Source organism: Schistocerca gregaria, chromosome 5 (genome assembly GCF_023897955.1).
Source record: "Schistocerca gregaria isolate iqSchGreg1 chromosome 5, iqSchGreg1.2, whole genome shotgun sequence".
NCBI classification, from domain to species: domain Eukaryota; kingdom Metazoa; phylum Arthropoda; class Insecta; order Orthoptera; family Acrididae; genus Schistocerca; species Schistocerca gregaria.
This window is the reverse complement of record NC_064924.1, coordinates 667,134,658-667,151,711: the sequence shown is the minus strand read 5'-3', so window position 1 is coordinate 667,151,711 and position 17,054 is coordinate 667,134,658.

Below are 17,054 nucleotides of genomic sequence, written 5' to 3'. Positions count from 1 at the left end.
AGAAAAACGTCCAAATTTCGAAAATGGTTGAAGTTATTGAACTGATATTCAACACAAATTGATTTATTATTACTCCTGACATGCTAGAGACGTTTCAGGTTATTTACTTGATTCTTAAAGTATTGCGCAACATTTATGACGTCAAAGCTAGTTACAGCGGACTGGCTGGCACACAATGGAAAGACTGATGTGAATTTTATAAGGCCCGAGTATGCTGCTTCCCTACAGAAGGAAATCGGCCTTGCCCTTTTAAGAAACAACCCCGGCATTTCCATAAGGCGATTTAGGGAAAGCACGAAAAAACTAAATCAAGTTCTGTACCTATATGCATAAATGTTACTCCTACAGAGCTAACCGTTTGGAAAGTTCTTCAGACTACTTCTTATTCTACTTAGCATTACTTTTGCTGTCCACCCAGCCATTGTCTTCCACTTCAAAATACCTTCAAGTACGTCTATGATTTCATGACTATCACAGCCAATTTCTTTTCTCTGAGTACCTTGTATGTTATTTGAGTCTTATTACAGTTGATTTTCGGACCTTCTTTCAAACTCGTTGTATTAAGTTCTTCCTTAGTTCAAAAAATTTTCAAATGTTTGTGAATTCCTAAAGGACCAAACCGCAGAGGTCATCGGTCACTAGACGTACACGCCATTTAAACTAACTTATGGTAAGAACAGCACACACACACAGACACACACCGATGCCCGAGGGTGTACTCGAACCTCCGTCTGGAGAGGCCTCTTCCTTAGTTGTGTAAGTTTATTTTCGCTAGTGGTAAATATAACAGTGTCATCCACGAAACAATGGAGTGGAACATGTTCCTTTAATACAGTATGTTCCGCAATCGGACTGCAGTTATTAGAGTAGAAGGACATTAAAGGACGCCTAACCACTTTGTCCTAAATTTCACACTACCATCGTGGTCTAATGCCGCGGTGGATGTAAAGCGTAGGGGCCCGGATTCGATTCCCGACCGTGTCAGAGATTTTCTCTTCTCGTGAACTGGGCTTCACGCTGCCTTTACGTTCACACGTCATATCTGACATTACGGTACGGAGATGGCTGGACAGACACGGCTTAAATCCAAAGAACAGAAAAAAAGTTAGGGATTTGTGTTTCTTGCTGAATCGACAACGTTTGACACTTTCGAACTGAATTATACGATCTGTTTGAAACCGTCTTCTTTTTCCTCCTTATCAAGCACTTTTAATAATTTTGTAACTGTTTGTATTTAAAAGTAACTTGGCGGTTTTGTTCTTTCTAATCTCCAGAAGAGTCGAAACCGTACAATTGGCATAAATACAGGAAATATGATCTAAACATTTGTGCGTAATAGAGTGCACTGTCCAGAAACATTCTGCGTGTTGATAGTTTTATACATGGACAGAAACGAGCTTGAGAGTCGGCAGATGATGATTAATGTGATCGCTACAGCAAGCAGGGATCTACAGATACCAGCAGTTAAATACTGGCCACCGTTTGACCTGAACCGAGATAGAATCTTCCTACACGTCGGTCAGGGGTCTGAAGACGGCGTAGTAAATCGCCGAAACTGGTAGCCACAAAAATAAAAGTTTGGAAACTAGACTGCCGAATGGTGTTTGATTTGACATTCTGTAGTCAACAGCCGAGTGCTGCATCCGTCTCTGAAAAGATGAAAATACAGATCTACATCTACATCTACATCCATACTCCGCAAGCCACTTGACGGTGTGTGGCCGAGGGTACCTTGAGTACCTCCATCGGTTCTCCCTTCTATTCCAGTCTCGTATTGTTGGTGGAAAGAAAGATTGTCGGTATGCCTCTGTGTGGGCTCTAATCTCTCTGATTTTATCCTCATGGTCTCTTCGCGAGACATACGTAGGAGGGAGCAATATATTGCTTGACTCTTCGGTGAAGATATGTTCTCGAAACTTCAACAAAAGCCCGTAACGAGCTACAGAGCGTCTCTTGCAGAGTCTTCCACTGGAGTTTATCTATCATCTCCGTAACGCTTTCGAGATTAGTAAATGATCCTGCAACGAAGCGCGCTGCTCTCCGTTGGATCTTCTCTATCTCTTCTATCAACCCTATCTGGTACGGATCCCACACTGGTGAGCATTATTGAGCATTGTTTACGGATTGGATTTCCTTAGCATACTTCCAATGAATCTCAGTCTGGCATCACAGCATTCGCAGCACATTACACTTGTCTACATTGAGATTCAATTGCCATTCTCTGCACCGTGCGTCAATTCGCTGCAGATCCTCGTGCATTTCAGTACAATTTTCCATTTTTGCAACCTCTCGATATACAACAGCATCATCCTCAAAAGCCTCAGTGAACTTCCGATGTCATCTACAAGGTCATTTATTTATATTGTGAATAGCAACGGTCCTATGACACTCCCCTGCGGTACACCTGAAATCACTCTTACTTCGGAAGACTTCTCTCCATTGAGAATGACATGCTGCTTTCTGTTATCTAGGAACTCTTCAATCCAATCACACAATTGGTCTGATAGTCCATATGCTCTTATTTTCATTAAACGACTGTGGGGAACTGTATAGAACGCCTTGCGGAAGACGACAAACACGGCATCTACCTGGGAACCCGTGCCTAAGGCCTTCTGAGTCTCGTGGACGAATAGCACGAGCTGGGTTTCACACGTCCGTCTTTTTCGAAACCCATGCTGATTCCTACAAAGTAGATTTATTGTCTCCAGAAAAGTCATTATACTCGAACATAGTACGATTTGAGTCTCCGAAGCTCGGATGCATTCCCCCGGCGTGTGTGAGGCGTGGGCCGCCACCTCCCGCCAGCCGCGCACACACGGGCGGCCAAGCCGGCGATGCACTCCGCGCCGACGAGAGGCTGCTGTGTTGGGCCTGGAGACGCTCGTCAGCCAGGAAGTCACGAAGCGCGCTGGCGCGACTCAAGACGAGCCGAGCAGCTGCGGGGCAGCCGGGACCGCGGGCGTGAGCGCGCATATCAAAGGACTGCCGGCCGGCGCTCACATTCCAGCCGGGCTCCATTCAGGCCGGGGGACGGCGAGAGGGATCCCGCCGTGAAGACGCACTCGCGGGAGGTCGTGGAAGCGAGGAGACCCGACTGGACACCGGGCGAGACTGGTTCACTTACTGCCAACTGACGCTCGCTGCCAGTACACTGTTAAAAGTAATTACATCCCTTGTAACGCCGGAAATGTATCTACATCTACATGATTACTCTGCAATTCACAGTTAAGTGCTTGGCAGAGGGTTCATCGAACCACAATCATACTATCTCCCTACCATTCCACTGCCGAACAGCACGCGGGAAAAACGAACTCCTAAACCTTTCTGTTCGACCTCTGATTTCTCGTACTTTGTTTTGATTATCATTCCTACCTCTGTAGGTTGGCCTCAACCAAATATTTTTGCATTCGGAAGAGAAAGTTCGTGACTGAAATTTCGTAAATAGATCTCGCAGCGACGAAAAACGTCTTTGCTTTAATGACTTCCATCCCAACACGCCTATCATATCTGCGACACTCTCTCCCCTATAACGTGATAATACAAAACGAGCTGCCCTTTTTTTTGCACCCTTTCGATGTCCTCCGTGAATCGCACCTGGTAAGGATCCCACACCGCGCAGCAATATTCTAACAGAGGACGAACGAGTGTAGTGTAAGCTGTCTCTTTAGTGGACTTGCTGCATCTTCCAAGTGTCCTGCCACTGAAACGCAACCTTTGGCTCGCCTTCTCCACAATATTACCTATGTGGTTTTTCCAACTGAAGTTGTTCGTAATTTTAACACCCAGGTACTTGGTTGAATTGACAGCCTTGAGAATTGTACTATTTATCGAGTAATCGAATTCCAACGGATTTCTTTTGGAACTCATGTGGATCATCTCACACTTTTCGTTATTTAGCGTCAACTGCCACCTGACACACCATACAGCAATCTTTTCTAAATCGCTTTGCAACTGATACTGGTTTTCGGATGACCTTACTAGACGGTAAATTACAGCATCATCTGCGAACAACCTAAGAGTACTGCTCAGATTGTCACCCAGGTCATTAATATAGATCAGGAACAGCAGAGGTCCCAGGACTCTTCCCTGGGGAACACGTGATATCACTTCAGTTTTACTCGATGATTTGCCGTCTATTACTACGAACTTCGACCTTCCTGACAGGAAATCACGAATCCAGTCGCACAACTGAGACGATACTCCATACGCCCATAGCTTGATTAGAAGTCGTTTGTGAGGAACGGTGTCAAAAGCCTTCCGGAAATCCAGAAATACGGAATCAGCTTGAGATCCCCTGTCGATAGCGGCCATTACTTCATGCGAATAAAGAGCCAGCTGCGTTGCACAAGGACGTTGTTTTCTGAAACCGTGCTAATTACGTGTCTATAGATCGTTCCTTCCTCCTATTCCATCTATTTTGCTATAAATTTTTTCCTTATTTTGTTACCTGAAGATTTCGGTGTCTTTACATATTGTAATTACTTTACAATTTGTGTATATATGTTTATGCATTTATGTCGATGTGTAATTGGTTTCTTTTGTAAATATTATTTTTTTTTATTTACGCTGTGTCTTGCCTAGGGAGAACTATGCTATCGAACGATTACATTGATAGGTCGTGTGGAAAACCAAAGTGGTTAGGATCCTGGATAGTGTTAACCCTGCCGCGTGGAGCGCGGGCAGAGCAGAGGCTGGCTGGAGTAGGGCGGTGGAGCAGGTGTGTTTTGTGACGCTCCCGCGAGTTTCCGGTATTTACGGATTTGGCTGCATGTAATTGCGATCGACTTGCTATGATAGTTTCTGGCATGGTGTCGCGGACGGGAAGCATTAGCTAGCTCACATCAAGAGCCCGTTTCGCATGGTGACCTTGTCGAGAAGAAGGCGCGCCAACATCCAGCTTCTGCAACAGCGCCGGCCGACAATGAATGGATGTCGCCACCTCCTCGATCGACGACTTCAAACCTTCAATCAACAAACAAGGAAGAATGAAATCACGTGAAGTTTTAGAACTGTATGGCAGACGTCAGCTCTTCAAACTGTTCCATTTGCATTACTAAAATACAGCAACTTAGCATGAACATTCGTTGCCCATCGCCCCAACTGCATTACCAAGCAGGGTCCCTTCCTTTTCCGAAATGAACCAGAGTGTCGTTGAAATTCAAACGCCAGCATTAAATTAATATCATTCCATTTCACTGCTTTAATTTCAAAGTTCAGTTAAATTATTCATAACTGGCTACAATAAACAAACAGATCTATATTTAGATTACACAATCACTAATTAAGAGTGCGAGTTTTGTTACCATATTTTGGCTTACCTGTGACTGCAGCTCAGCTTGGTACATACTAAATTTTACTATTGTTAATTGTTCAGAATCATTTAATTCAAGTTCAAATTTAGATCTCTTATTTGTAAATTGCGTGGATTGAAGTTGGTTTTTCGGTGATTGTTGAGGTAGCACAAGATTAACCTTATTTTATTTAATTTCTAGTGCTTCAGAAACAAAGATCACTTTTAATTTCAGACACTAAATTACCTTTCAGTTTTCCGGATTTATTAATTCTTTTGCTAAACTACGTCAGAGTGTAACGAAATTTATTACTTCTGAAAAACATTACGTTTTCACACAACACGTGTCAACTTTCAGTTGCCACGCTTTTAGTGCTAATTATATGTGCATTAATCTTTCATTTTCAGTTATTTAGTAGTTGTCCATAGGACTGGCGACCGTAATTTTCCCCAAATCTCAAATATCTAATTAACGCCAATTAATTATCAACGTAACGATCGCACATTTACTTTCTTTATTAACTTTACCCCTTTTTCAAAATTTATTTCCACCAAATTCATTTGCATTTTTCCTTTCATTTAAATGTAACCCTTCCTCCCTCTTTACAGACAGATTAACTTTGGTGACGATTGCTTTTCCCAAATTTCCATTAGGTACACGCGGTTTAATTTTTCACAGTAGTTAAGGTCAATAAGTGAGGGGGAGGTTACACCCTCTAACAGTGGGACCTTACGCAGGGGCCTCATAGATTTTATTCATACTTACAGAATATTAAGTTTGATGCCTGGAACCCAGTTTCCTGAAACAGCCTAACGCAAATCGCTTTTTAGGTCTGAAAAAAAAATGGCTTTGAAGATCGGAAGATTTCAGACCTATGTTGAGTACAAAATATTTCCATCGTTCACTTGGCTTCGCCTGTAGCTGAGTGCGTAAAGTATACAAGTCTCACAATCGCTAAGTCCCTTGTTTGGTTCTGTTGCTACCTGGCGAAACTACTTTCGTCCGGCCACGACTGTGGGTTCTTTGATTTCTTTTGGAGAAAGTTCTTCATAATCCAACACGCGAAGTGTTAGTAGATTTTATTATATAAAAGGAATAAAAGATTTTCTCACCTCTGACACACTTCTTTGCTTCAGGGCTACTGGATAATTGACAACTGTCTTTGACTAACAAAACATCTCTTTCCGAGATCCTAGTCCAGGCGGATGTAAAATGAATGTGAGCAACGGAAAATACTGAACGCTAAAATGAAGATTTGGCCCGGTCTGACTACCCCCTGAAGCAGATCTTAGGATCTATTAATGATAATATCTCCTCTTTCTTGCTGTTTAACATACAAATTACAACGTAAACATAAAAGAATGATTAAAGGAACTAGTAACTATAAAATGATAAATTTTGTTTCTGGTTATACATTTATTGTCGATTAAAGCCCCTTTATATTACAACTGTTTATATATCAATGTCCACTAGACATAAAGAGATAGAAATGAATTTCTTACCTAATATTCTCGATGCATTGCCCAGATCTGCCCCTTTTCATGGCTACGCGGTATAATATAAATAACGCGAGATGACTGAAATCATCTACGTACCAAACACTAGAAGACAGTACTTTCAAAGGTGATCTACAGTGGCGTGCAACCTCAGAGGAAATAAAATTTACGTGATCACAGCTGTTTCGCTTTATTGCCCTAATAAGCCGAAGCAATTAGCAATATCACCGTATGTACTGCGTCCGGTGCGTCGGAGAGATGGTTCCTGTACATGTCTGACATGTCTTCGACGACAGAACTACTCCAGCCACAAAATATTTTTAAAAAAAACCTCACTCAAACACTAGGACGGAAGAAGGCGGTCCTCTGACTAGTATAACCTAATACTATCTTCTCCTCTGTGTGTTGTACAGACGAGAAACGCGAACTCCCAGCCACAAGGACGGAGTTCAGGTAATGTCTCAACATGAGTGTACGCAGAAGTACTGCCGTCAATCACTGAGCGCTGCGTACTCAATAACGACTCCCTACCCAGAGGCGAAGTCCAGAATCGTGTAAGTTCGCAACAGTGCAGTGCCTGACCGTTCTAGCTATAAACTCTCCTGAGAGCAAATAAAGCAAGTCCGTCTGTACCAACGAAGCTGATACTGAGCGACCGTCAAACTCGGGCTCCCAAAACGGAAGACCTCTTCTCTCCACCTCTGGCTTCCCAGCAAAGTTCTGCTACCCTCCCTCGTAACTCAGAAGGCGAATCATATCCTCGAAACCACGGAATTTTCTCCCTCTCTACAGATTCTTCCGAACTCTGACCAACCATATTGTAATCTTTTTTTCGTCCAGCGCGGGGAGTATGCGAGGAAATACCTATACTCATACAATGGTACACATCTCAGAGTAAAAATCCTCGGAAATAACCCAACCTGCGATTTCCGAGTAACGCTTCCTACCTGGTTATCCTTCCGGCCACCGCTACAGCAGCGGCGGTCGCCGACGCCTTGTGCTTCCGTGCTCAGCTGCCCAGACCGTCCGTCTAGGAACTCCCTGTGTGAAGCAGGACCACCACACCTGTGCGGACTTTTCCACCGAGGGCTTGATTTACGCCTGCTGTTTCATTTCCACTGGAGTTCCAACCTCTACTAGTATAGTCAACATTCATTATGCCGTTTTGATACTAAAGACACTCCGTCACATTTCATGCCATAAGGGTTAACAGTTTACAAGGTGTATGTGACAATGTCAGTCTTCTTTAGGGTTGTAAATCACGGCAAAGAATGTGGGTAAGTGCTTGCAAGGTACGAAATTACAGCCACCTTACAATTTCATGCACTGATTGACAAATAATTGTCTTGAACTACAATGCTCTACATTTATTGCTTAACAAAATTATCTGTAACTTTAATTACTCGTTGATGTTGACAGCTGTAGCTGAAGTGTCGAACTGACTGAGCTCTTGCATGGTCAACCCTATATTGACCTCAGCGTGAGGGCACTGCTTTCGCTGAGAGGGAAGTGTGCTCTTGTGGAGCCCCTACCATACGTCTCTGGGGACTGCAATGAGCCCTTGCTATCTCTGTGGTACTGACTCGGGTCACTGACTTTGCTATCATCTCTGGCGATGCCGCAGGTTCGTACTAGTACCAACTATTATTCTTCATTTTTATGGAAATTATGTGCACACCCAGGAGGAGAAACGAAAACTGGCAGGTGTATTTCTGCATCTGAAAGATGACATGTATTTAATTTTCACGCCAGTCGCATAAGTGTGGCGCTAGTAGAATTACCGTGAGGATGTAAATCAGGTTTGATTTAAATACGCGCTGTATCGGTCGTGAGAGATAGCTCCCTTTGAGACTGAACGTACTGAATTGATGTTAGCCAAGAATATCTTTAAGACGACGACGACGCCGTCATCGTCTGACTTTGAACAAGATGGGGTAATGGGGCTAGGAAAAGATGGGTGTTCCTTCCGCGATATTGCAGAAAGACTTTGCAGGAATGGAGCCCGCACACGATTGTTGGCAGCCGTGGTCACTCGAAGGTACGCCTGCACGAAGACCGTGCCTCGGACTGTTTCATGGCACTACGGAGAGGGCCGAACGTCGCTACTGGTGTGTGGCTGTGACAGAACGTACTGGTACTGAAGCAGCAGTTTGAGCTGTTGGCACCACTGTGAAACAACGAACTGTTACAAACAGATTACTTGAAGGACAGTTGTGAGCCAGAGCCGTATATTGTACATTCCATTGATCCCAAACCATCGCCATTTGTGACTTCAGTGGTGTCAAGCGAGAGCTAACTGGAGGGCGCGGAGGAGGTCTGTTGTGGCTTTTGACGGAAGCTGGTTCTGACTCGGTGCCAGTGATGGCCGAGTGTTGGAAAGAACCAACCTGTCTGCGGCCGAGACTCTCTGGAACTTCACCTGGAGTGATGCTCTGGGATACGATTTCGTATGACGGCAGGAGTCCTTTTGTGGTTATCCCACGTACCCTCAATGAAAATTTGTGCGTCAGTCTGGTGATTCGACCTTTTGTGCTGCCATTGATGAACAGCATTCCAGAGGCCGTTCTCCAAAAGGCTACCACTCGCCCACGCAGCCCTGTCATAACAGAAGATGGTCTACAGAGTGTCAACATGTTGCTTTGGCGCGCTCGATCAGCAGAGCTGTCTCCAGTCGACCACGTACGGGACGTCGTCCACAAACAGGCATAACCGGCCCTGTAATGACCCACCAAGTGCAGCAGGCGTGTAACTCCATCCCACAAAATTAACAGTTTGTCCAGCACAATCCATGCACGTTTGCATTCTTGCATTCAGAATTCTCGCGGTTAGATCTGTTACTAATTTACCAGTACTTCATATTTGCAACGACCTTGCTCGCACTTACATTAACCTGTGATTCTGTAACGTTAATTACTTTAATATATTAATCACTGAAATGCATTCCCGAAATTCCATTGCTCTAATTGAGTTATTCATCGGTGTTGGGAGCTTGGCTATCTTTTATCAAGCGGAAAAGTTCCTAGTAGGCTGTTTATGTGAACACTACTTATTCAAGACTGCGTGGAGCTCCACTGCTTGTGTGTGCATTTTGTTTTATTGCCCAGACTTTGTGCACAAAACTGTCATAGACTAGTCTTCTGATGAATGATTAGGACTGTCTTTAAGGACTGCGATGTGAATGTTTTGGTTTATTGATCAGCAGTATATTACTAATTGTGTGCATCTGATCTATCTGATGTCGTTAATATGAAATTTTTTTAACAAATTAGTCTTGGCCACTGCCCAAAATATTTTCTACAATTTTTTGAGAGGAGCAGGGGGTTTGTATAAGTAGGCTGTTGATGTGTGTATATATGTTCAGAGCGCTATGTAGAGGTCTGTATTAATGACTCTGACAGCGCTGTGTGCACTCCGCAAGAGACTCTGTGGCGTGTTGCACTCGCAGTTTTCTTCGGCCAACGCTCAGAAATTTGTGGAGCAAACCGCAGATTCATGCCAATTGTAATTAAAAGAACTTCAGTAAAGTTATTCATCAAGTGATGGAAGTTGGATGTGGATCGCCAGCAGTGATAGAAATTGGAAGTGAAGAATCAGTAGTGATGGAGCTTGGAAGTGAGTAGTTAGCGTTGATGGAGGTCAGAGATTCGAAGTGTTAGCGAAAGCGGAGGATCTAGACGTGTCCGACTTGGAGATTGAATATTGTTGATTCTATAATTTTTGGAACTGAATGTCACGACGATTATATATTTTTTTGAACTGGATGTCACATTATTAAGGGAAAAATACGTTGTTTGCTTTGCAACAAAACCTTTCCTTCTCTAACCACATGCCTATTAGTAGTTAGAGCCTTTAGTAGTTAGAATCCTTTATTTAGCTCGCAATATTGGTGCTTGCGGCATTGCTGTAGTTCGTGTAATGAAGATTTTTGAGAGATAAGTAACTTACGTAATGTATAGACTATTATTAGGATTTCTTCTTATTCAGGGCCATTCTTTTGAGTTAATTTGAAAGCAGTGATATAGCGTTATGCTTAAATATTGTGAGTAATTAATGAATAGGAAAAGTTTGAGTTCTGTCTGTAAGGGAAAATTCTGTAGGTCAGAAATGGAACGATTAACACAAGCAAAGAGACCGTACAGTCAAAGTCACTCAGCAGTTTAAGCAGGTTCACTTTCATTCAGTTTCACTCGGCAGCTTAAGAACATTGAGTAAGCATTCTGTAGATTAACAAAAATTATTTGTAAATAAAGAAGTTCCAAACTTATTTAACAAATATCATAATTTTAATTAAATGAATATTTATTTGATTTTAATTACTAGCAATAAGAAAATAAATTAAAAATTGATGCAAAAATGCGAAATGTCTGATCGTTAAATCTATAAATTTGGCTGTATTGATGTAGAAACAAACAGAAAGAAGAAATTAACACTCTCTCTATGACGATAGTTTTCGCATCTAATTAAAAAGATCAGCAAAACTTAAGGGCGAAAGCAATTCTCACACGTTGTGTCCCTGGCAAGTAACATAGCTCCGTGAAACTTCGGTCGTACGTAAAAAGAGCTGCTATAGTGCAGTACCGTAGGTAACCGAAAGAAATACGCAATGAGACGAATAGAAAACACACTTTTATTCAAAGACATCACAGAAGGCGGGACATGATTCTAAACAGGGCGTCTGGCCTTCACACACGGAAGTGTATGACCTGTAGCATACTGTCATGGTAGCCACAAGGTTTGTAAAGAGTTTCTGTGGTATGGCGTTACATTCCTCCATAAAGAAGATTGACAACTGCTGTATGACAGTTGTTAGATATAGCCGTGCTGAAATGCGTCTCTCCCAACGCATCCCACAAGTGCTCGATGGGATTTAAGTCTGCGGAACGGCCAGATCAGTCCATTCGTCGAATATCCTCCCGTTCCAAGAGCTTGTCCACATGGCCTATTCGATGCGGTCGCTCACTGTCATCCATAAAAATGCAGTCAGGGCCGAATACACCCTCGGAAAGACGCGAGAAAGGAGTACAACGGCACAATAACGTCGTCATGTGAGCGTACCATGTTCAGAGATTTAGACGTCAGTACGTCCATGTACCTTTATGCCTCCCCCTACATCTACATCTACATGGTTACTCTGCAGTTCACACGTAAGTGCCTGGCAGAGGGTTCATCGAACCATTTTCATATTATTTCTCTACCGTTTCACACTCGAATGGCGCTATGGAAAAAGGAACACCTAAATCTCTCCGTTCGTTCTCCGATTTCCCTCATTTTATTATAATGACCATTTCTCCCTGCGTAAGTGGCTGTCAACGAAATATTTTCGCATTCGGAAGAGAAAGTTAGTGATTGAAATTTCGTAAATAGATCCCGTCGCAAAGAAAACAGCCCTTGTTTCAGTGACTGCCACACAAACTCGCTTATCATATCAGTGACACACTCAGCCCTATTGCGAGATAACATGAAACGAGCTGCCCTTATTTGCACTTTTTCGATGTTCTCCGTCAATCCTATCTGGTAAGGATGCCACACCGCGCAGCAATACTCCAGCAGAGAACGGACAAGTCTAATGTAGGCGGTCTCTTTAGTGGGTTTGTCGCATCTTTTAAGTGTTCTGCCAACAAAGTGCAGTCTTTGTATCGCCTTCCTCACAATATTATCTATGTGGTCTTTCCAATTTAAGTTGCTCGTAATTGTAATTCGTAGGTATTTAGTCGGATTGACAGCACTTAGATATGTGCGGTTTTATTGTGAACCCAAAATGTATTGGATTTCTTTTAGTACCCATGTGGATGACCTCGCACTTTGTCTATAGGACTCATTACTTCATGGGAATAAAGACTTAGCTGCGTTGCACGAGAACAATATTTTCTGAATCCGTGTTGGTTATGTATCAAAAAGTCATTTTCTTCAAGGTGAATCATAATGTTCGAGTGCAATATATGCTCCAAAATCCTACTGTAAATTGAGGTCAGTGATACGGGCCTGTAATTCAGTGGGTATTTCCTATTTTGTTTCTTGAATATTGGTATGACCTGTGCTACTTTGCAGTCTTTAGGAACAGACCTTTAGTCAAGGGAGTGGTTCTATGTGATTGCTAAGAAAGGCGCTATTGTGTCTGAATACTCTGAAAGGAACCTGATTGGTATACTATCTGGACCGGAAGACTTGCTTTTCTTAAGTGATTTGAGTCGTTTCGCAACACCTAAGATATCAACTTTAATGTCACTCATGCTAACAGCTGTTCTGGTTTCGAATTCTGGAATATTTACTTCGTCTTCTTTCGTGAAGGATTTACCTTTAACTGTATTTGGTAACTCCGATTTAGTGGCACCATCATGGGTAACATTTCCATCCCATACCGTAACACCTAGACCAGCAAACTTATCATCTTAGACAAATTTCCTGGGTGCATTACATGTTCCCACCTCTCGCCATATAATGCGCCCAGTGTTGTCAAATATGCTGGTGGCTTAAGTGTTATGGTGTGGGGAGCCACAATGTTGCTTGGACATACTGATTTCCAGATATGTGAACACGCTACATTTACTGGTCAATGTCATTGTGTTACTGTACTCTTTTCTTTTCAGGGGTGCATTCGGCCTGGTGTAGACCTTTCACTATCTCTACTAGGTAATAAGAATATCCGCATTCAGACACAGCCTTCCATATGCTATCACGGCTCATACAGTCAAAACCCATCAAGGTACATAAATGCCATATGGGTTTCTATGTTCACTTGTCTGTGCTTTTCTATAATATCCTTAGTTAGAACATATGTTCTGAACGTGAACCGTAAGAACTAAATTCGTTTCGTTCCTCAGAAATACGGTTCCGTGATATTTTTCATGTGCCTATTGATCACTTATCATCATAGTTTGTAGCCAGCGTTTAGAATTTGTGTGTCTCTTTTTGCGCGGATGAATTACATTTACTTAAGATTCTTACAATGAATCTCAGTGAAACATACGCTTCCTCTACAATTTGTTATATGCGGCCATTTCATTTTGGGGCACTCCGGATCTGTACTCCTTCACGGCAGTGGCTGTTACCAGCGATTTGCAGCAGTAGCATAACCGAACAGAAATAGATCGCCCTTTTCTTATTTGCGTGCAGCGCGTCATGTTTCTTTCACCGACACTTATTGACGATCAGCTGCAATTCTGTCTGCATTTCACTACAGTCTTCTGGTGTTCCAAACTTCCTATACAGTGCGTCCCTTATATTTTGATCACTTGAAACATTTTTTTCTCCAGAAGACGAATTAAAAATGTACGAAGCAAATGTTGTTTAGCTTCTAGGGAGACCCTAACGAGACATTGCTTTTCTTGCATCGAAGACGATAAGACAGCAATGCGTCTTTCTTAAGTAACACCATTAAATTCGGCAGTTCATTTCGTCTCCTCAAAATCTGTTCAAAACCGTATTACTGCAGACGCGAACATAACGTTATTGAAGATTTAACACAAAAAATTAATTTAGGTCGACTGTTGTTGTGGTCTTCAGTCCAGAGACTGGTTTGATGCAGCTCTCCATGCTACTCTATCCTGTGCAAGCTTCTTCATCTCCCAGTACCTACTGCAACCTACATTCTTCTGAACCTGCTTAGTGTATTCATCTCTTGGTCTCCCTCTCCGATTTTTATCCTCCACGCTGCATCCAATGCTAAATTTGTAATCCCTTGATACCTCCTACCAACTGATCCCTTCTTCTTGTCAGGTTCTGCCACAAACTCCTCCCCAATTCTATTTAATACCTCCTCATTAGTTATGTAATCTACCCATCTAATCTTCAGCATTCTTCTGTAGCTCCACATTCTCTTCTTGTCCAAACTACATATCGTCCATGTTTCACTTCCATACATGACTACACTCCATACAAATACGACTTCCTGACACTTAAATCTATGCTCGATGTTAACAAATTTCTCTTCTTCAGAAACGCTTTCCTCACCATTGCCAGTCTACATTTTATATCCTCTCTACTTCGACCATCATCAGTTATTTTGCTCCCCAAATAGCAAAACTCCTTTACTACTTTAAGTGTCTCATTTCCTAATCTAATTCCCTCAGCATCACCTGACTTAATTCTACTACATTCCATTATCCTCGTTTTGCTTTTGTTGATGTTCATCTTATATCCTCCTTTCAAGACACTGTCCATTCCGTTCAACTGCTCTTCCAAGTCGTTTGCTGTCTGACAGAATTACAATGTCATCGGCGACCCTCAAAGTATTTATTTCTTCTCCATGGATTTTAATACCTACTCCGAATTTTTCTTTTGTTTCCTTTACTGTTTGCTCAATATACAGATTGAATGGCATCGGGGAGAGGCTACAACCCTGTCTCACTCCATTCCCAACCACTGCTTCCCTTTCGTGCCCCTCGACTCTTATAAGTCTACTAATTAGCACATATTGCAGGTAGCCAGGGTAACGTACTTTGTCCACTTAACACCTCTTTGAAACATACTACTGTACAACACTGTATTACGTGTACCCGTTTTATAAATAAGGAAATATTATTGAAATTGCTCTTCTGCTACCTTAAATTTCCGACGATGAATAGCAATTTTACCTTCCATTCGTTTATGTACATTGGACTCACAATAACCTTCAATCGAAGACAGTAGACTTAATGAGTAATACGGATTTTCCTTGTGATCCCATTTGTTTACTCTCAACTGTAGCAAGTGGATGTCTTATATTGCCGCCCACACCCTCTCTTCTCCTCCCCCCCTCCCTCCACCAGGCAGCTGTCTGCTAGTTAGTACAGAAGACTGAAACTAAATTCTGTGTTACGTTTTTAATAACATCATGTTTACATGAATGGTACACTGTGGTAAGTTTCATACGTTTCTGAAAAGGCCTTACCGAATCGAATAATAAATACAGGCTATTATCGCTGTTCATATCTTTGTAAAAGTTCGGGCAAAGTTTTAAGAAAGTCAGTCATGCTAGTTAATGTCATCCTGGTAGCTAAAGTATGTCTACTTAATACATGTTTCTCGTTTCCCTTCTAGAAAAAAAAAGTTATTTCGTTTTGTCAACATAAATGGGACACTGTAAACAACAGCACTGTCCACGAAATTCCTCACACAGTCTTCTACGTCATTCAGTAGATTGTTCTCATACAGTGTGATTTAGCTTCCCCTACCGATAGGTTTTATGCAACTTGCGACGCCTTCAGAAACCATGCGTGAGAGTTTCGTTTTCTCTCCCTCGCTACGCATGAACTACAGAAAAAAATGAACAGGATCTCTTTGCAAATAAATTTTATATTGATTCGTTTTAGGTAGGGGTCGCAATATACGAGTTATTCGACAAAAATGCGAATGAAGATGACTTTTGCACGTTTTTATTGGGTAATTCCACAAGAACTTCCTGTAGTGATATCGTATCTCGGTACAAAATTTAACTACTATAGGTTTCCTACAAAAACCTCCTGTTCATTTATTCCATGGGACTAACAGTTTGTGAGTATTGAGGAAGAAAATATGAAGATTGTATGCATGGTGTTTCTAGGCATTGCAGATTGCATATAACCCAGTGCCAGGACCAGCTGAAAAACCCAGCATACTGTAAACGGTATAGCGCGCTCCTTTGGTGTGCTTGTGAAATTACCTCTCCTTTTGTCGTATTGTTCCATTAACAATATTCGTTCACAAATTTGATGTTCATAATAGAAATGGAAATTTTAAAATGAAGTTGTGGTCACAGAAACTAATTTTGTCAACAATCACACGTGATGGGTGTCCTGTGGATGCTGTGACGTCGATCATAACCTGTTCAAGAAACGTGGAATGTACAAATCGCGACGAGAGGCTCCTGTCTTTCGTAAAATGTATTGCGCCTGCTGTATAACGGTATCTCGTAGCCATTCGTCTGGGAGACCACAGTCTGGCAGCTCACAAACCACGAAAAAGACGTGGAAAGAAAGAGCAGACGTTGCGTGTGGCCTGGTATTGCCGTACCTCCCGCTGCGAGGTGGTTTCCCGCCGGGTCAACAGTTGGCTGGCGTTGCGGCGGCGGGCCGCAGCTCAGTCAGCTGGAACACGCCTTCTTGCGGCCCGCGCGCGCCCCGGCTGCGACGCACAGAGTGCTCTGCGCTCGCAGCCAAAAACTTGACCCCCCTCCGCCCACGCCTCTTCTGCAGCCAGCACAGCTGCAGAGCTTTGTGTGGCCACTCGTTAATTGGGGCGGCTTCTCCCTCCACCTCGAACAATACGGGTACGCGGTCGCTCGGCGTCCACACTTACCCACTAGTCTGAT